Here is a 22841-nt window from a genome sequence, read left to right on the forward strand (position 1 = left end):
AATCCATATCGGCATAGCTGTCGGAATCCGAGGAACTCAAACTGGTTGAGGGATCCATCTTGTATGATCAGGGAAAGAATTTTTTTTGTATGAAATAGATTGTAGAATTTAGATTTGGTATTCTTCAATACATAATTTACATATGTATATATAATACCAAAATCCCATAAATTACGGAGGAATCTTTGAAAGATGTCAATCAAAGTTCACAGTAACAGATATGCTAAGATAAGAATTCGTCTATACATTATTATGCAATAAATGTAGGAAAACGCGTCTAGACCTAAGAATGATAAGCAGGTAATTTCCTAAGGATGGTAAGTAGATGATTTCCGACTAAAAATGATAAGCAAAACTTTTGACATGCAGACACGGTCGAAGTCCAGACTCACTAATGCATCTTAAAGACTATCAGTTAGACACACTAATGCAAGACTTGGTTCGCTAAGACCACCGCTCTGATACCAATTGAAAGGACCCGTTCATATACATTATAAACGATTCACAATAGTTGATTACATCGCGAGTTATTTGACCTCTATATGATACGTTTTACAAACATTGCATTCGTTTTTAAAAGACAAACTTTCTTTACATCTAAAATTGACGGCATGCATACCATTTCATATTACATCCAACTATAATTGACTTAATATTAATCTTGATGAACTCAACGACTCGAATGCAACGTCTTTCAAAGTATGTCATGAATGACTCCAAGTAATATCCTTAAAATGAGCTAATGCACAGCGGAAGATTTCTTTAATACCTGAGAATAAACATGCTTTAAAGTGTCAACCAAAAGGTTGGTGAGTTCATTAGTTTATCATAATCAATCATTTTCGTAATAGTAATAGACCACGAGATTTCTGTTTATAAATATATGTACACTCGCAAGTGTATAAAAGTATTCTATAAGTTGTAGGCACCCGGTAACAAGCCTTAACGTTCATGTTTTACCCTCTGAAGTACACCAGATCAGGTGTGTTTAAAAATAACCTCGAAGTACTAAAGCATCCCATAGTCAGGATGGGGTTTGTCAGGCCCAATAGATCTATCTTTAGAATTCGCGCCTACCGTACATAGACAAGTAGTTTAATGTTACCAAGCTAAGGGTATATTTCTGGTTTAAACCCATGTAGAATTAGTTTTAGTACTTGTGTCTATTTCGTAAAACATTTATAAAACAACGCATGTATTCTCAGCCCAAAAATATATATTGCAAAAGCAATTAAAAAGGGAGCAAATGAAACTCACAATACTGTATTTCGTAGCAATTATGTATATGACGGAACTGAACAAGTGCAGGGTTTGTCTCGGATTCACGAACCTATATTAAGTATATATATTTATATGTTGGTCAATATCTGTCTAACAATTTAGGTCAAGTCGTAGTGTATCACAATCCTAATGCTCGAGACCGACATGCAAAAGTCAACAAAAGTCAACTTGACCCAAAATGACTTCCAAAATCTATACATGTTTATTATATAACTTATATATAGTCGTTTTATATATTTAAATATATTTATCAGATCTTATTATACTAAATAATACAAGTCATTTATTAATAAATAAAAATTTATATTTAAATTCATATATGATAAAAATATACTTTTATATATCTCAAGTAATAAAATTTATAAAATTCACTTGATATCGTAAAAATATAGTGGTATGTATTATTAATGTAATTATATTACGTGTGGTAAAAATATCTTTGTACGCATAATTATTTGATTAAATAATATTGATAATAATAATAATGATACAAATAATAAAATGATAGTTTCAATAAAAATATTAATTTTTAGTAATAAAGATAATTTTAGTAATAACATCAACTGATAACAATTATAATAATAGTTTTAATAATAATATTAAAATTAATAATAATTCAGTTGGCCATATCTTTTAATCCGTTCATCGAACCCACACGATTTCTAAATGAAAAGTTATTAATTTTTCTTTGGCTTTTTAACGACATGCATATCATATACCTTATCTCAGTAGCATATGTATCAAATTCGTGATTTATCATAAACTATTTAACGACGAAACTAAGATTACAAACATGCATAATCATATGTACTCGAGCACTAGTCAGGGATACACTATGAATATAAAAAATATATAAGATATGAATGCTCACGTATCAATATTGTGATTCAATATTGCAGGAAAGTACGTAGACGCAACGAAAATGATAAACGTTAGGTTGACCTCACGAGCAATACCCTCGAACAATACCCATAACCTCCATAGCTATAACCCATGATTTCCTTAGCTCTATCCCGTTTGAAAACTTATTTTGAAATCGACTGAATATAACTCCGTCGTAGTATTTTATGTATACTAATAATATCTTGAAATAATACTAAGTAAATATATATATGTAATTCGATTGAGAGAGTTTAGAGAAATATATTTTCAAGTTTCTATGAAATAATGAAACCTATTAAATTCTATTTATAATAGATTTTTGAATTATTAAAGTGAATTATTAAAGTATGAATTATTAAAGTGAATTATTAAAGTATGAATTATTAAAGTGAATTATTAAAGTGAATTATTAAAGTATGAATTATTAAAGTGAATTATTAAAGTATGAATTATTAAAGTATGAATTATTAAAGTGAATTATTAAAGTATGAATTATTAAAGTATGAATTATTAAAGTGAATTATTAAAGTATGAATTATTAAAGTGAATTATTAAAGTATGAATTATTAAAGTGAATTATTAAAGTATGAATTATTAAAGTGAATTATTAAAGTGAATTATTAAAGTTAAAGTAAAGTAAAAGTAAAGTAAAAGTAAAGTAAAGGTAAAGTTAAAGTATAGTAAAAGTATAAAACTATGTACGTATAATACGCGTATAAATATATTTAATATTAATTTAAATCGTTATATCATAAAACATTTTAGAAAAGTAGAATTATATATATTCATAATAGGTTTCAAGTTTTTAAATTACAGTCTGTTGGTGAAGCATGGGATAAAGTCCAAAGGTTTAATAAACGTATGAAATCATCTTAATGAAAAATGTCGAGTTACTTAACTTGTCGATATCCAACATCTAAGTTATTTACACTCCACATTCTTACTTATAGATCACTTTACCATTTTCCGAATATTGTCAAAAAGAATAGATTTCTTAAATCACAGTGGACCTCATAACATTGGCCCATAATCATATCATCATGTATCTGATAATTCAATCATTTGATATTATCTCTTAATTCTGTCGATAAATATATCGAAACAAATACGTTCATGTAAAGTATCATATATATCAAATACTTTGTAAATGTTTTCAGTTATTATATATTATATATACATATCTATATACACATAATTGTTCGTGAATCGTCAAACACGGTCAAAGGGTAATTGATTACATGAATGTAGTTCCAAACTTTTTGAGATTCAACATTACAAATTCTGCTTATCGTGTCGGAAACATATAATGGTTAGGTTTAAATTTGGTCGGAAATTTCCGGGTCGTCACACGTGTTTTACACTACACTCAATAGTTCAGGACAACATTTAACCATAACAAAATATAATGATCTACACATAGAAACCTGAGTGTATCTCAAGTCAAAGGACATTATGACATAATCACTTGCGAGTTTCACTATTGATACAATCCATGTAGTGAAACCTCGAAGATTTAGTAATTCCATTGTGCATCACAATGAACACATGTGAGTTTGATAGTACACAATCCATATTTAAACGCTCACAATTGTCTTATTTCGATGTTACTAGCGTATCATCAATGGACAATAAAAAATTTAGAAAAAATCGTTATTCAAGGATTTGAACACGCAAATATAAACATTGTATTACTATTGAAAATGATATAACACATTATATCAATTAATTACAAATAAAACTACTTTTATGTATCATTATCAAAATACTAAAATTACATAAGATTATTGGCAGATCTAAGCTCAATGTTCCCATAATGCTCAACATGCCAGGTACAAGACATTGGCTTTTCAAATGAGTCAACTAAATTATTTTCTGTAAATGAACTTTTAGAATACCTACATCTTGAAGATGTGTTTGGCACCTCGCAAAACTATTGGCTCATTTGCTATTTCAATAACACTAGTTATATATTTTATACCAGGGAGAACGTCAAACCCATAATAAATTTTTCGATCCAAACAGATTTTTGTGCAGCTTCGAAAGAAGTTATGTATTCTGATTCTGTAGTAGATATCACAATCAAATCCACCTTCGTTGAGTAACGAAACGTAGTTTGATTACTATCGACTTATTGTAACATCCCGCGTTTTTCCGTTAAATTTATTTTAATACCGTCTTTTTTTTTAATAACATCTTTCGTCACCTATATTCGTACACTTCGTTAACTAATGTTCTTGATAATCCCGTTACTCGATTACAACATCTCTCGTTAACTTGCGTTTTAAAATATTCGATCGGTTAATTCCCGCACCCGACTACAAACTTGAGGGACTAAACTCGCCAAAGAGCCAAACTAGTTGACTAGGTCAACTAGTCAACTCCATCCTCCTCCATTCATTTTCATCTCCACCATCTTCATTACTTCCATCTTTTCTCTCAACCTTCAAACAAAAGATTCATCATCTAATTTCGATTTAGCAAGCAAACATCAAAACAAACTACATATTCTTGATCCTCTCATCATCCTCTACGATTTGATACTAACTTCATTGATTTTGGGTAACATTTCTAAAACTCTAGATTTCTTTAAATTCGTGTTTTGACTTGAAATGTTGTTAGTTAGTGTCTATGGCTCGTGTATAACATGAATATATGATTTGTATGCTCGATCTTGATGTTTTGGTGTAACTAGCTTGAAAATGAAAAGTGTATGCTTAATCTTTGATTTTGGATGATCAAATGTGTTAGATTGTTAAAGTTCATGTTTTAAAAGTGTTACTAGCATCATTAGCTTCATGTTGATGTATAGATTGATTAAAGAAACTTCATAAACGTGATTATTGATTTTGTGAACTTTTGGTTAGGGTTTGATAGCTTTAAAACGAACTTTTGATGCGTTGAATGCTCGTTAATGTTATTAATAAGTGTTTAGTTGTATTACATGTTTGATTACCTTCAAAACGGCATATCATATGTATAAATTGGATTCCCGGAACTTGAAATGCATTTGATGAACCTAAACTTTGATTTTGAACGCTTAACGACCATTCAACGAGGTTTTTGTAGTATTAAATGATGATTTTGATTAATGATATGTGGTTAGTTGTATTCCTTGTCGAAATAGCTTTCCGATGATATAAAATACATGTTCTAATTGTTTGCGGATCATAAAATGTGATTGTTTGTGTTTTGGTTCGTCCATTCGAGGAATTCAGCAAACAGACCCTGGATGCCAATTGGGACGCCGTCCTGACTTTTGGGACGCCGTCCCACTCTTCATATTGGGACGCCGTCCTGATTTTGGGACGCCGTCCCACTCTTCATATTGGGACACCGTCCTGATACACTAAAATGGGCTGTTTTGCTTGGTCATTTGACGTAAAATGTTTGATATGCTACGGACCTCCGATTAACATGAAATTTGGCCAACATGCTCATATATGATTATATAACTTATAAAAATTGTTGGATACCCGACCCGACCCCGTTGACTTTGACTTTGACCAAGTTTGACTTTTAGTCAAACTTAACTAAACACTTATGCAATCGTTCTAGTCTTTCTTTTATACTTGATTCTTGCATGAAACTTGACAACGTGATTCACATGCTATACTTTTCGAGTCGTAACGAGCCATAGGACTAATTGAACACATTTCACCCGACCTTGTATCGTAACCGGTTAATTGACACAACTTACTTGTTTAGGTCAAGGCTAAGCAACTTTCATGCATACGTTACTTTGTGAAGTACTTTTATACTCGTGCACTCGAGGTGAGATCATAGTCCCACCTTTTCAACAACTTTTTATACTTTTAAATTGTGGGCTGAGAAACATATACTTTGTTACATTTTGTACTACTTACTTTTATACTTTGAACACAAGTACAAGGAAAACAAACATTCCACAGCGAGTTAGAACAAAAATCCTCAATTCGATTATCATTAGTTACACTTGCAGGGTGTAAGCGAGAACTTATATTGTGTGGCCATACGGGTTTGACAAACCCTCATTACGGACGGTTCGCTACCGTCTACGGATGAAATATATTTTCGAGAAACAGTGTATGTTCTAACACTATTGTGATGGGGTTCTATGGAAGGAAACGTTAAGTCTTGATAATTGGGTGCTCGCGAACAATACTTTTGGAATGCAAACAATTTTGATAATCAACTATGGGAATACTAAATCTTGTGGTTCAAAAACAACGTTTACAAATACATCTATGATTTCACCAACGTTTTTCGTTGACAGTTTTCTATATGTTTCTCAGGTTCATACTCGGCTACTTGATACATGCTTCCGCACACTTTGATTTCTTGCTTGAGGTCAAGCATACATGCATACGCTAGTGATAGCACTTTTGGATTAAACCTTAAAGCATACATACTTACGCTATTTATAGCAACTGTGATTTTCAACTTATATTATGTCGCAAGTTATTTCATTTATACTTTACAATTTTTTTGTAATCTTAAACTTGTTGTCGAATTGTTTGTAAACTAAACTTTGCAAGTCTTGTACGTTTCAAATGAATGCGACATAATTTTGGTCAAACGAGTCTCATATAGGGACTAAGACCACGCAACGGGACCTAAGTTAACGGCGCCGTCAATAACGGTTTTGGTCGGGTCGTTACAAGTGGTATCAGAGCGTTGGTTGTAGGGAACTAGGATATGCATTAGTGTGTCTGACAGAGTCGTTAGGACGCATTAGTGAATCTAGGCTACAACCGGATAGTTAGCCATTGCATTCTGACATACATTTGCTATAGATAGCACTTACTTGAATACTTGTGCATTATACTTGAATCATTCTTAGGCAAACTTTTTAATGGTACCCAACCTTCATCATACGAACTCGTATTCCGCCACTTTTTGGTAACACACGTGAATTCAAGGTTTATACGCGTACGGATGACCACGACTTCGTTAGTCACTCTAGTTCGGGAATTCTGACTCCTTGGTTGTTATCCACCCCGTCTCAGCTTACTATCCACAAGTGTTGTAAAGTTACCACCACTACTCTAGATGAGTATCGTCATCACTATTTATCACTACGGTTGCGTACTACTCGTTATCATGACTCGTTACTCTTTTCATACCTAAGTACATTTTTGTCTGACTCGAACCGCATTGACGTGAATAATCATTTATACACTTCTCTCGGGGAACGCTTCCTTAGAGTTGCAGAAATTCTTTCGATTTAATACGAGTCACGTTTGAGACATCGTTACATTTTGTTCATTTTAGGTCTTCACGATGACACGAACTTGAATCTATGGAGTGATGTGGGAATGGAGGTATGAGTTAGTGTAATATAACGACACTCGATCAACGTGGTTATATTACGGTAATTCATGCCAAAGTTCTAATGACACGTGATGGTGGTTAGACTCGATCAACCTAATCACCACCATGTGCCATGTACATGACTTCATCCTTTCATGTTTGGACATCTGAAAACTCCGAAAGTACTGACAACCACCATACCAGGGACACATCTTCGATTATTGTCGAACTATATTTATGCTTCCGAATGAATGACAAATTCTCCCAACTTTGACCATACGTTACACGTGTATACTATCTCGTCCTCGCACAGTCTTATTGACTAACTACAACTTACTTGTTATGCTCGCATCGAGGCGGAAACTTCTCTCGCCTTACACTCGTAATTCCGATTCAGGAAATCTTTTATTTTAAATTCTCAATGGAGAGAGACTCTTCACGTTATGCTAGTATTCGCCTCGAGGGTGAATAGTCCCGACGAACGTTTTTGGAAACCGATAAATCTTTCGCAACGCAAATTTCTTGAGAAACTTGTTCTAACTAACGTTTTCGAGTCCTAACGGATTTGTTCAAATATACCTTACGGAATGTACTCCGTTTCGGACCGAGATCCTCGTTTCATTTCTAGACTTCGGAGTGCCTCACAAAAATCCTCGGGACCACGTTTAGACATGAGTACCGCGTACCATCCGCAACCCGACGGACCGAACAAACATACGATTTAAACCTTAGAATCCATAATACGAGTTGTATTACTAACTTCAAATTTACTTGAGAAAAGTATTTTCCTTTAGCTTAATACTCGTACTACAATGATTTTCATTCGAGTTTTAACGTCACACCTTTTGAAACCACATGTGACCGGAAACATCATCCTCCTTTTTGTCGAAACCAAGTAAACGATGATCAATTCACCGGGGCCGAGCTTATTCATGAGCAATCGAGAGGATTTATTCATATTCAAGCAAGACCCAACGCGACTCGTAATCACCAGGAGCTATGCCGATGTTACACGTAAACCTTTCGAATTCCATGGGAAACCGCGTCACGTTAAAAGTCGCACTTTGAGGAGGTGTAATCCGTTTCGGGAAACATAGAAAGCTAAATCCGTGATATTTTAATCCTTTTGAAATCTTGGGGCGTTTTAGACCCGTTGCTAGCCGTTTAGATTTTCCGGCTCATTTCGAGTCTCCATTTATCCTACATTCGATGTATCAACTTAAAGACGTGTTTTGCGAAACAAGAACTTGTCATTCCTTTTCGATAAGCTTACTATCGATGATAAACTTCATTCCTAGGAGGACCGGTTGAAACCATGAATTGTGAACCCAAACTTTAAGACGACGTTAAACCCCGACCGTCAAAGTTCGTTGAAATACCCTAGAACGTACTCCTCCCTCACTCGTAGAATTGGCAACACAAGATCTCGAGGAAGATTCAACAACTACTACTTCCAACTAAATTTCGGGACGAAATTTCTTTTGAGGTGTGGATAATGTAACATCCCGCGTTTTTCCGTTAAATTTATTTTAATACCGTCTTTTTTTTAATAACATCTTTCGTCACCTATATTCGTACACTTCGTTAACTAATGTTCTTGATAATCCCGTTACTCGATTACAACATCTCTCGTTAACTTGCGTTTTAAAATATTCGATCGGTTAATTCCCGCACCCGACTACAAACTTGAGGGACTAAACTCGCCAAAGAGCCAAACTAGTTGACTAGGTCAACTAGTCAACTCCATCCTCCTCCATTCATTTTCATCTCCACCATCTTCATTACTTCCATCTTTTCTCTCAACCTTCAAACAAAAGATTCATCATCTAATTTCGATTTAGCAAGCAAACATCAAAACAAACTACATATTCTTGATCCTCTCATCATCCTCTACGATTTGATACTAACTTCATTGATTTTGGGTAACATTTCTAAAACTCTAGATTTCTTTAAATTCGTGTTTTGACTTGAAATGTTGTTAGTTAGTGTCTATGGCTCGTGTATAACATGAATATATGATTTGTATGCTCGATCTTGATGTTTTGGTGTAACTAGCTTGAAAATGAAAAGTGTATGCTTAATCTTTGATTTTGGATGATCAAATGTGTTAGATTGTTAAAGTTCATGTTTTAAAAGTGTTACTAGCATCATTAGCTTCATGTTGATGTATAGATTGATTAAAGAAACTTCATAAACGTGATTATTGATTTTGTGAACTTTTGGTTAGGGTTTGATAGCTTTAAAACGAACTTTTGATGCGTTGAATGCTCGTTAATGTTATTAATAAGTGTTTAGTTGTATTACATGTTTGATTACCTTCAAAACGGCATATCATATGTATAAATTGGATTCCCGGAACTTGAAATGCATTTGATGAACCTAAACTTTGATTTTGAACGCTTAACGACCATTCAACGAGGTTTTTGTAGTCTTAAATGATGATTTTGATTAATGATATGTGGTTAGTTGTATTCCTTGTCGAAATAGCTTTCCGATGATATAAAATACATGTTCTAATTGTTTGCGGATCATAAAATGTGATTGTTTGTGTTTTGGTTCGTCCATTCGAGGAATTCAGCAAACAGACCCTGGATGCCAATTGGGACGCCGTCCTGACTTTTGGGACGCCGTCCCACTCTTCATATTGGGACGCCGTCCTGATTTTGGGACGCCGTCCCACTCTTCATATTGGGACACCGTCCTGATACACTAAAATGGGCTGTTTTGCTTGGTCATTTGACGTAAAATGTTTGATATGCTACGGACCTCCGATTAACATAAAATTTGGCCAACATGCTCATATATGATTATATAACTTATAAAAATTGTCGGATACCCGACCCGACCCCGTTGACTTTGACTTTGACCAAGTTTGACTTTTAGTCAAACTTAACTAAACACTTATGCAATCGTTCTAGTCTTTCTTTTATACTTGATTCTTGCATGAAACTTGACAACGTGATTCACATGCTATACTTTTCGAGTCGTAACGAGCCATAGGACTAATTGAACACATTTCACCCGACCTTGTATCGTAACCGGTTAATTGACACAACTTACTTGTTTAGGTCAAGGCTAAGCAACTTTCATGCATACGTTACTTTGTGAAGTACTTTTATACTCGTGCACTCGAGGTGAGATCATAGTCCCACCTTTTCAACAAATTTTTATACTTTTAAATTGTGGGCTGAGAAACATATACTTTGTTACATTTTGTACTACTTACTTTTATACTTTGAACACAAGTACAAGGAAAACAAACATTCCACAGCGAGTTAGAACAAAAATCCTCAATTCGATTATCATTAGTTACACTTGCAGGGTGTAAGCGAGAACTTATATTGTGTGGCCATACGGGTTTGACAAACCCTCATTACGGACGGTTCGCTACCGTCTACGGATGAAATATATTTTCGAGAAACAGTGTATGTTCTAACACTATTGTGATGGGGTTCTATGGAAGGAAACGTTAAGTCTTGATAATTGGGTGCTCGCGAACAATACTTTTGGAATGCAAACAATTTTGATAATCAACTATGGGAATACTAAATCTTGTGGTTCAAAAACAACGTTTACAAATACATCTATGATTTCACCAACGTTTTTCGTTGACAGTTTTCTATATGTTTCTCAGGTTCATACTCGGCTACTTGATACATGCTTCCGCACACTTTGATTTCTTGCTTGAGGTCAAGCATACATGCATACGCTAGTGATAGCACTTTTGGATTAAACCTTAAAGCATACATACTTACGCTATTTATAGCAACTGTGATTTTCAACTTATATTATGTCGCAAGTTATTTCATTTATACTTTACAATTTTTTTGTAATCTTAAACTTGTTGTCGAATTGTTTGTAAACTAAACTTTGCAAGTCTTGTACGTTTCAAATGAATGCGACATAATTTTGGTCAAACGAGTCTCATATAGGGACTAAGACCACGCAACGGGACCTAAGTTAACGGCGCCGTCAATAACGGTTTTGGTCGGGTCGTTACACTTATTTCGAAACTAGCACAAGTGTAACACTTTAGACCTAGTTCATTGAAAACTCCATAAACCGAGAACGTATCTGTAATATTTTACAAACACATCAATATATACTTTATAGAAGTCCGGTGACAATCAACTTGATTATGTTAGTATCTGCTCTTCATATTCAGAATGAAGAAAATCTAGTCTAGTGCAACTCATTGTGTACCTGATGGATTCTACAGCCGAAACATATGAAATTCCAATCATTTGTTTTACCTATTTAGGTGTAGAGGGGGGTTTAAGCTTACTCAACACCTCATTTGGTTGCATCGAAAGACTTTCACGCTTGAAACCTTACATCTTAAATCGCTTAGGATGTTATCAACCTATGCACTTTGACTTACATCTATTAACCGCTTTGATCACTCTCTATAGATCTTGATTCTTTTTATGTACGCTAAATATCTCAGATCTTTCACATCTTTCGTAGCGAAATACTTCCTCAAGGAAAGACTTAATGTCTTGTAGTATTGTTGTGTATTTTACCATGATCAATATGTCCTTAACATATAGGATCGGAATGAAGACTGTAGCACTGCCAATAGCTCTCATGTACACATAGAGCGGATAAAGATTTTGTAACAAGAACCAAACTATTTGACTTCTATATCAAACTTCTCGTTCCAGCTCCTTGATGCTTCTTTTAAATCAAATGAATTTGTGAAACTTGTATACTCACTTAGGATACTTTGAATTCACAACCCCCTTTAGTTATATAAACGTCATCGCTAAGGTGACCATTCAAGAAGGTGGTTTTGACATCCATTTTTCATAACTCATAGTCATAGCACGCGCTTACAATGACGAGTATCCTAATAGCTTTAATGTCCACTACTGGAAAAAGATCTCATCATAATCAACCTCGTTGGTTTGAGTATCGGCCGATGAGGCTAGTAGGGCCCTAGTTCTGTAACCGGACAATGAGAATTCCTAACTGTACCTTTTTCTACCAAACAAACCTCATAGTTGTGTACATGTTTGGCCACATATGGTCATCTCCTTGAAGATCCTTATACAACCAAAGAGTCTTACTCAGTGGTGAAATATTAATCAAGTTCCAAACTTGATAATCATTCATGGACTGTATCTCCACGTTCTTAGCATCTAGTCATTTACTGATTTAATTCGATAATGCAACTTTCTAATTAGCAGGTTCTCCCAGATCCCATAATTCTAAATTCTCCATATCAACTAAAAAATATATATCTTATAGGTGTATGAGAAGTTTTACTATATCTATGAATAATATGTGCTTCGTCCAGCCCGTCGCTTTCATGTTGACTATCTGTATGAATTATGCTAATGAATTTATACGGTAACGTATCTTGTTCTTGAACTTATTCAAGATCTACAGTGCTCCCACTTACTTCTTGTAAGAAGAGATTGCACTCTAAAAACAAAGCACCCCGTACAACATACAATATGTTCTTGGTGAAATTGTAGAAGTAGTATCCTATAAAGATACACTTGATAGTCATCGATTCAAGTTTGTTCGGTGTATCACGTTCTCGTGAGCCGCACAACCCCAGACTTTCTAGCAAGATATATTAAGGACCTTCACATCTCATATGGTGTCTTATTTATCTTCTTGGATGGAACCATACTGATAATGTTTTCAGCAAACAATAAATAATATCCCAAAAGGATGATGGTAGGGTAGTTAGACTCATCATTAATAGAAACATGTCCAACAAGATTTGATTTCTTATTTTAAACGCCCTTCTATGCTAAGGCATTTAAGAAGGATTATGTTGTGAGACAATCTCAATTGATGTTCTACTTAACTTTGAAATGCTTTGAACGTTTCAAACACTCCATGTTTGTAGCGACCCGACCAAATCGTCATTGACGACGCCGACTACTTAGGTCCCGTTGCGTGGTCATAGTCCCTATATGAGACTCGTTTGACCAAAATTATGTCGCATTCATTTGAAACGTACAAGACTTGCAAAGTTTAGTTTACAAACAATTCGACAACAAGTTTAAGATTACAAAAATTGTAAAGTATAAATGAAATAACTTGCGACATAATATAAGTTGAAAATCACAGTTGCTATAAATAGCGTAAGTATGTATGCTTTAAGGTTTAATCCAAAAGTGCTATCACTAGCGTATGCATGTATGCTTGACCTCAAGCAAGTAATCAAAGTATGCGGAAGCATGTATCAAGTAGCCGAGTATGAACCTGAGAAACATATAGAAAACTGTCAACGAAAAACGTTGGTGAAATCATAGGTGTATTTGTAAACGTTGTTTTTGAACCACAAGATTTAGTATTCCCATAGTTGATTATCAAAAATTGTTTGCATTCCAAAAGTATTGTTCGCGAGCACCCAATTATCAAGACTTAACATTTCCTTCCATAGAACCCCATCACAATAGTGTTAGAACATACACTGTTTCTCAAAAATATATTTCATCCGTAGACGGTAGCGAACCGTCCGTAATGAGGGTTTGTCAAACCCGTATGGCCACACAATATAAGTTCTCGCTTACACCCTGCAAGTGTAACTAATGATAATCGAATTGAGGATTTTTGTTCTAACTCGCTGTGGAATGTTTGTTTTCCTTGTACTTGTGTTCAAAGTATAAAAGTAAGTAGTACAAAATGTAACAAAGTATATGTTTCTCAGCCCACAATTTAAAAGTATAAAAAGTTGTTGAAAAGGTGGGACTATGATCTCACCTCGAGTGCACGAGTATAAAAGTACTTCACAAAGTAAACGTGTGCATGATAGTTGTTTAGCCTTGACCTAAACAAATAAGTTGTATCAATTAACCGGTTACGACACAAGGTCGGGTGAAATGTGTTCAATTAGTCCTATGGCTCGTTATGACTCGATTATATAGCATGTGAATCAAATTATCAAGTTTCATGCAAGATACAAGTAAAGAATCATGTTAGAAAGATTGCATAATCATTTGGTTAAGTTTGACAAAAAGTCAAACTTTGGTCGGTCAAAGTCAACGAAAAAGTCAACACGTTCGGGTTCGGTCCCGAACTATTTTTCTGAGGTTTTTATTCATGTATAAGCATGTTAGAACAAGTCTCATGTGAATCGGGGGTGCGTAGCATAGCAAACATTATTCGAAAATTGACAAAATTGGACAGCCCACTTTGGCGCGCCGCGTGGGTGTATGGCGCGCCTCGCCATTACCTGTGCAGAGAATTCTGGCAGTTTTCACACTCAAGCACGAATCCAACTTCAAATACCCATAAATCCCAAACCGTAAACATCCAAAACAAGTATCTTATATCGTTGGAAAGGTATTTTGACAAGGAATACAACTAACCACTTTCATCAAGCAAAAACATCATTTACAATAGCCAAAAATCTCGTCAAGTGGTCATTAAATGTTCAAAACCATCGTTTCAAGTTTACAAAACGCATTTTAAGATTCGGGAATGCAATTCACACATATGATATGCCGTTTTGAAGGTAATGAAACATACAATACAACTAATCACTAACTAATAACATTTCATGGCATTCAAAGCATCAAAATTTTCTTTTAGAGTTCATCAAACCCTAATCAAGAATCACAAAACCAATAATCATGTTAATGATGTGTTCCAAATCAACCTACACATCAAATTGATGCTAAAGATGCTAGTAACACTTTTAAAACATAAACTCTAACAATTTAACAACATTAACTCATCCAAAATCAAGGATTAAGCACACCCATTTTCAAATGTTCAAACTAGTTACTCAAAACAACGAATCGAGCAAACAAAACATATATTCATGTTTTACACGAGCCATAGACACTAACTAACACCATTTCAAGTCAAAAACATGAATTTAGAGAAATCTAGAGTTTTAGAAATGTTACCCAAACGAGATGAAGTTGGTATCAAATTGTAGAGGATGAAGAGAGGATTCCAAATATGTAATTTGTTTTGTTGTAAGCTTCCTAGATCGAATTTGGATGATGAATTTGTGAATTTGGTGTTTGAGTTCCAATAATGGAAGTAGAGAGAAAAAGAGAAAGAGAGGTGGGATTGAATGTGTGGTGGTAGTGGTGGGTTGACTAGTTGACCTAGTCAACTAGTTTGCCCACTAGCCAACTTTGGTCCCTCAAGTTTCAAAGCGGGTGCGGAAATTAATCAAACGAATATTTTAAAAACGCTCGAGTAAACGAGTGATGTTATAATTAAATAACGGGAATATTATGAACGTTAGTCAATGGAAACCACGAATTTAAATCACGAAAGGTATTATTAAAAAAAAAAGATAGTGTTAAAAATAAATTTAACGGAAAAACGCGGGATGTTACAATGTTTATTTTTAATCAAGTAATCATACCCATATCTACTGAATCATCAATGCATTACGAAGTAGCAGGCATTTATCTAAATGGGCCACATACATTTGTATGAATGAGTCCAAGTAGATCTATCACCCTATTTCATATGTGTCTCGTAAGCCGAACAATCGCGCCTCCAGTTACTTGTCTCACCACAGTGACGACAAACCATGTCCGTAGCCGGATACTATTTCTTTGCTGATACATACAATTTCGTGTGGAAGTAAGCTTGCTTACCCTTGCCTTTCCATTGCCACAAGAAACTTGCAGTATTTTAATTTATCTTTCTTTATTGTCAATACACCATGGATTTTCTTTGGCATCACTTTTCAGCCAACCTAAACATCAACTATAGCTTTATAATAGTTTTTCGCATGTTATGCATGTTGTAATTCATTACCAATCTATCATATTCCTTAGGTAGTGATGTAATTATCAAGTTCCCTCCAACGACATGTGGTATAGGAAAACCTAGGCACTCTAAGTGGTCGAGATAGCCATTCATTTACAATACATAAAGCTGATTGACTTTCTCGCTTCATGTTTGCAATTGCGAAACACTTGCACATTCAAATAGTTTTGTTATGATTGTCATATGCATTATAGTTCTCTAAGTTATACCAGAACTCAGAGGTCATGCTAGCTAGCATAAGACATGCTACTTCATATTGTTTGTTAAACTGGTTGCTATAATCATTATGGACAATATTAGTGGCAATCCCAATGGGAAGTTAGAAAAAACAACTTTCATATGGTACAACTTTCTTTCAGCCTTTCGCTAAAAGTTGTAACCATTCAGTTTTTATCCATTATCAAGGATTGACTTACGGTCGAGATGTTTACATATTGATTTACATTTATTATCATCTACAAAATTAAAAAAGTTCTTTTAGTAATTTCGATGATTATCTTTAATAAATTAAACACTCACATTGTAAATCATTAAAAATTAATTTTCGTAAAATGCTAAGATTCACATTGTGCTTCTACCATCACATCAGTTGATCTGCTAGCAATGATGGATTCAATTGGTAGGCAGCAGACGCCAATTGAATTACAAGTGCAACTCTTAGATTTTATGGGACCCATGGCATCTAGTGTCCACCAACTAGTGTCATTTAGGCATGTTTCGTCTCATCCTTGCCTCGGGTTGCAGTCTCACCTCTCAACTCGATTAGGTCATCCAATTTTTGAAACGTGTAAAAATATGTCTAGGTCTCGCGCATAGATAATAATTACGTCGGTGATATAATTCAACTAGGTCTAACCATAGTCAAAAGATAACGGCAAATGTTCCAAAGCGAATTGGAAGGCACGACTTAAGATTTTACGGGTATATATTACAATTTTAATAAAAAAAATTATATATTGTGTTACGAATATTTAATGCATATAAAGTTTGCCTCACAAATTACAACCATTTTAATTTATATTAATCATGTTTTGATTTTAATTCTCACATGGCAATTTATATACACAATTACTTAATATATAATATAAATATAAATTGCATTATAACAAAACACAATATAATATATGTGCATAGCCTCAACCGACGAAAAATTGTATGCTTGGTCTCACAAGCCATAGTGAGAACCAAGTGATCAACTAAAGGTACTCGCAATAGTAAACTTGTGAAGCTCCCACTTGCATCAAGATCACATAGTGACCAAATGTTTGACCGCATCTCTAACAATTTTTGTCCAGCAACTTTGGCAGCCCGAAACTCCGTCAAGAAGTCCTCAAAACCATAAACTTTCTTTTAAGAAGTTGTAGCGCTATGTGTTAGTGAATCTCTAGTAAAACTTTTATAGCCAACCAACGTCTAACAAACTGGTCGAATTTTTCATTTCATGCCTTTAATCCTATCATTGAAATTACAATTACATGAAATAATATGCAACTAATCCATAATTTTAAATTACATCAATGGCTTAAAAAGGCCTCCAACAACAATTAAAATACATGAACAAAATTTTCCAAAGCATACGACATTCAAATCAACCATAACAACCAAACAATACAACACATATACGGTATAAGTTTTCATTGGCTATGCATAATAATTTTATCATAATAATAACATGAGCAAGTTAATATCAATGGTTTACTCCATGGCACAGGCATTTCTTTTCTATGAATATAAAATAAAGCATGTAAATTTTATCAAGTCTATCAAACATAATATAATGTGTAATAATGATACCGCAACCCGCAGGCGCACCACATATGTATGCGGGCAATCATTATTGTGCGTATGCGTGTTCTTGTGTGCGGTATGCGGCGTGCGAATGCCTTTGTTCCCGGTACGGCGGTTGCTTAGCTGTCAAGTAAATATCTTTTCCATAATTATATCCGTGATTCGGGGGAGTCAGTTATGGATGAGATTATCATGATCTGGGACGGTTCTAGAATTAAGGTTTGCCTATAAATACAAACCCTAATCATCATTCACCAGATACGGCACATTACGTAACCATCACATACGATACACATTACGTAAAACAGCATCATTCAGCATCTTTTCAAGGTTAACAGGTTAGTCTTTTGTAAGCTAGTACCTACGACCTTATTTGGGGCCTCTTGATCGACGACCATTATCGGAGGTGGACTTAATCACTTGGCCACCCCGCCGACATCATCATGTCGGCCAGGGTTATTCATGGTAGCCGGACCGGAGAGCCACGTTCTAAGATCCTTAAACCCCTCTTTATGTATTGAGCAGGCATATTAAACCCTACGGTTAAAATATGCATGATCAAGTGGTGCTTTCATTGAGAGTCGAATTAATTCAAGATTGTTTAATTGCTTTTTCTTTTAAGGTTTTGAATTGTATGACTCGTTATTTACAAAATTTTTGAATTTTTTCTTTAACAGTATCATGACTTCCGAGGAATCATCGGAACATACCCAAATAGATATTCAGAACGCACCGTCTGGTAGTCAACAGACATCGGTTATGACTACGGGGGCGGCTATTCAGGCGGGGTACACGATGTACCCTCCACCTATATCCGGCGAACCCTTTCAGAGGTACAAGCCGATATATTCAGACGGGGTTACACTGCCAAGAGCAAACTCACCAGTCACAACCACGCGGCTGGACTTTTCGTCAGTGGATCCAAGGGTCATCTTGGCAGGCACTAGCGGTGGAACAACGGGGCCGCATGTGGTTTGATGCGGCCAGGTACCTATTTACAGTACCACTGTTTCAATACCTCTGCATACGCAGAGCATTCAGCAGAATTCGTCATTTACACCGTTGCAACCTTGGCAACCACCGCGCCCAGTTTCGCAATTTTTAACTCCTGCGGATGCACAGGCGTTACTTAATAGTTAGGGGTTTGGTGTCATCCCAGATGCAAACTCTCATTGGGTGCCGATAACAGCACAGTAGCAAAGCACATCGCATACAGTTGGGCTTTTAAGTGTGTATCCACAGGTTTCGCAGATATCTGCGCCACAGGTTTCGCTTCCTTTACAACCACCTGTGTACTCTGCGTCTTCAAGTCATCCCTCTTTTCCAACGCAGCAGCCTTGGTTATATCCGCAGACGCAGGGTCAACCTTGGCAAAATGTTCAAGGGCAGGCAAATCTTGCAAGTCAATTCATGCAGGCCGCACCTCCTGATATGGTTCACTTATTTTCACAACCTGACTTTGTTCAGGACATGATGAAGCGTTTCTTTGTGAACTTGAAAGGGGATCCTGTTAAACCACCCTTCGAGCTACCGACTACCTTTGACAAGTTTCCTCCGCATATAACCGCATACCCGTTTCCATCAGCACCAAAGATACCTAGCACGTTGGGTACTTACAATGGCCTGACCGATCCAGATGATTTTTTACAGCGTTTCGAAGGCGCAATGCGCACTCAAGGCTGGGTGGATCCGGTTGCGTGTCAGATATTTCCTATGACACTACAGGGTATTGCTCGTGAGTGGTTTAATAAATTGCCGGCGGGTAGTATTGCCGGGTTTATGGATCTGCGGACAAAGTTTTTACTGCAATATCAGAATCAGAGACCACGCAGGCGCACTCACATTGAATGCCATGACATCGTGCAGAAGTCCAAGGAATCTTTGGGCGAATTTCTCACAAGGTATACTAATGAGTGCCTGCGCATACCAGATCTCAAACCAGAGCAACAGATTTCCGGACTCATACATGGTATAAACTCAGAACGTCATCCAACACTGGTAAGGCGTCTGCGCCATACAGTCCCAACAACTTATGCTGAGGCGCTTAATGAATGCCACGACTATATGCGGAGTGGCGAAGATAATTACATCCCAACAGCTAGCTCACGCAATGAGAGGAAGGACGACGATGATCGTTCGCGCGATCAAAATCGTGGTAACAACTCTCGCGGAAGGTATCCTAGCGGTGGTCCTATCAGGAATGATAAAGGGAAGTCAGGTGGTAATTATCGAAACAATAATCAGCACGACATCAACAATCAGAGCTATGCGCTGCTTAAAAGTTTGTCCAAAACGCCAAAAGAAATTTTGGCAACCGAACCGGTGTGCGCGACCTTTGCGGTCCCAACTCCGCTTACAGAATTTGGTAAGCGGGATAAAACAAAGTATTGTGAATTCCATGACGACTACGGTCATGACACTAATCGGTGTAAAAACTTAATGGAACGAGTGCTCGAAGCACTGCGTGCAGGCAAATTGGATCACCTGAAACCACCTAAGAAGGACAAGGGAAAATCCGCAGAGGAAGGGTCGAAGGCTAAAACTTTCGCATGGCAAAAAGTTGATAAAGCAAAAAATGCGGACTTAACCATTAACATGGTTGACGCAGAGAAAATCAGCCAGCGGAGAAAGTACAATGATCACCAGGATTGGGAGCTTCTCCCAATCACTTTCCCTCCTATAATGTCAATTGATACAATTAATGAGCCCATTATCATCAAGTGTCGCATCCCTAATTGCGGAATCCAGATTAAGCGCATGCATGTTGACACTGGCAGCGGTGTCGATATTATGTATGAGCATTGTTATCGTTTCCTTCCGGCAGAAGTCAAAGCGCAGTTACGCCAGCCTGATATTACGCTATCAGGGTTTTCCGGAGAAAACTCGTGGCCGCTAGGCCGGATAGAATTAATGATAGAGCTTGCGGATGATAGGAACCCGCAGATGATCAGGCATGAGTTGGTCGATTTTTATGTGGTTCGTTCAACTTCACGATATAACGCACTGCTAGGGAGAAACTTCATACGGCGTTTCAACATCATACCATCGGTAGTGCATGGTTTGATTAAGTTTCCCACGGTGGGAGGCATTGCCACAGTTGCGTCACATCAAGCAACCGAGTTGTGTGGCTCTTTCGCGTCTGTAAGCGCTCCTAGCGTAGGAGAACAACTTGCAAACTGTGCAGTAATAGCAAATCGCTTGTATCCAGATAAGCGGATTAAAATCGGCGCAGGCTTGTCAGCCGATACGAAGGGAAAGTTGCATGGAATATTGTCAGCTAACGCAGATGTTTTCGCATGGCGCGAGTCAGACATGACCGGGGTTCCGCGGGATATTGCGGAACATAAGTTAAATGTTAATCCATCATTGACACCCGTTAGGCAAAAGAAGCGGCATATGGCTCTAGACCGCAGTGATTGGTTGTGCGCAGAGGTGGACAACCTTGTCGAAGTAAACATTCTGCGGGAAGTGCGTTATCAGACATGGGTTGCAAATCCTGTGTTGGTAAAAAAGGCTGACGGTAACTGGCGAATGTGCGTTGATTTCAAAGACATTAATAAGGCATGTCCTAAGGACAACTACCCTCTCCCGGAGATAGACTGGAAGGTAGAATCACTATCGGGATTTAGGTACAAGTGTTTTTTGGACGCATACAAGGGTTATCACCAAATCTTAATGGCTGCGGAAGATGAGGTAAAATAGTCGACTTGATTTCGATTTAGAAAACTATTAATTTTTTTGAACCAAAAACAGTTTTCATGGAGCAGTTTTTGGCCACACAAAATATACCCACAAATCATAATCAATTAAACTTACTTTCACACAATACAATTAACTGTACAATAACATAAGAGGCTCTTGATACCCCTATTTGTGATTTAAGGTTTTTAGAAAAAATAATTTTCTAGTCAATTATAATCATGTTCACAAGCATACAATAATTGATAGCATACACCAGAAGCGTTCTAATTTATTAAAACAAACACCAAGTATGATTCAAATGCATTATACGATTAATAACTTTAATACAAAGAAGGAATAAGTTATACCTCTCTTTGAAAACCACAAATTGATGAAGATAAACCATTCTATGAAGACCACATTTTGATGGAGAGAAACTTACGATCGAAAAGGCCGATTGTCTCTAATGTTGATCCACACTACACTTTGAGTAGCGTCAATGAGATGCTAGGTGTAACTCAAGTATTTAAATTAGTCAAACCCTTTGATTTATAGATGAAACATAGATCACTTTTGTCATGAAATCTTTAATCGTCACACAAGAACAGTTTATGTTTTGTTAATTTTCTTCTTTCGATTTGCCCAAAACCGAGAGAATAATAATAGCCTTTTGTACGAAAAGAACACAGAAAGGGATGCTCTTAATATGTTTGTACAGCTATATACAATCCATTCACCACAATTTTTATACAACTTAACTATCTTTTCTCTCTGATTTTATACAACTACTCACACAACTTCTCATCATTTTACTAAAGAATCTCAACCATGGATCAAATCGTTTCAGTGGACATACATTACGGGGGTGAATTATGAAGTCATACGCAAATGGAATGCGAAAATCATTTGATGATGCAGATGTTACTGAGTTCGATTTATCGAAGATGTGTGACTTTCTTAGTGAACAAATACCTTTTGTCTACTCGAATATTGTGTATTTTGATGAAGGCAAGAAAAAATTTATGTTTCTTACGTGTAATAACGAATGGGATGCTAAACAAACAATGATCCAAGATACGCTCTAGCAGAATTGAGTTGTATCTTATATTAATAGATAAAAGTCATGAACGTAATTACGATGAAGAGAGTGATGAGTCATG

This window comes from Rutidosis leptorrhynchoides, chromosome 2 (genome assembly GCF_046630445.1).
Source record: "Rutidosis leptorrhynchoides isolate AG116_Rl617_1_P2 chromosome 2, CSIRO_AGI_Rlap_v1, whole genome shotgun sequence".
Classification (NCBI taxonomy): domain Eukaryota; kingdom Viridiplantae; phylum Streptophyta; class Magnoliopsida; order Asterales; family Asteraceae; genus Rutidosis; species Rutidosis leptorrhynchoides.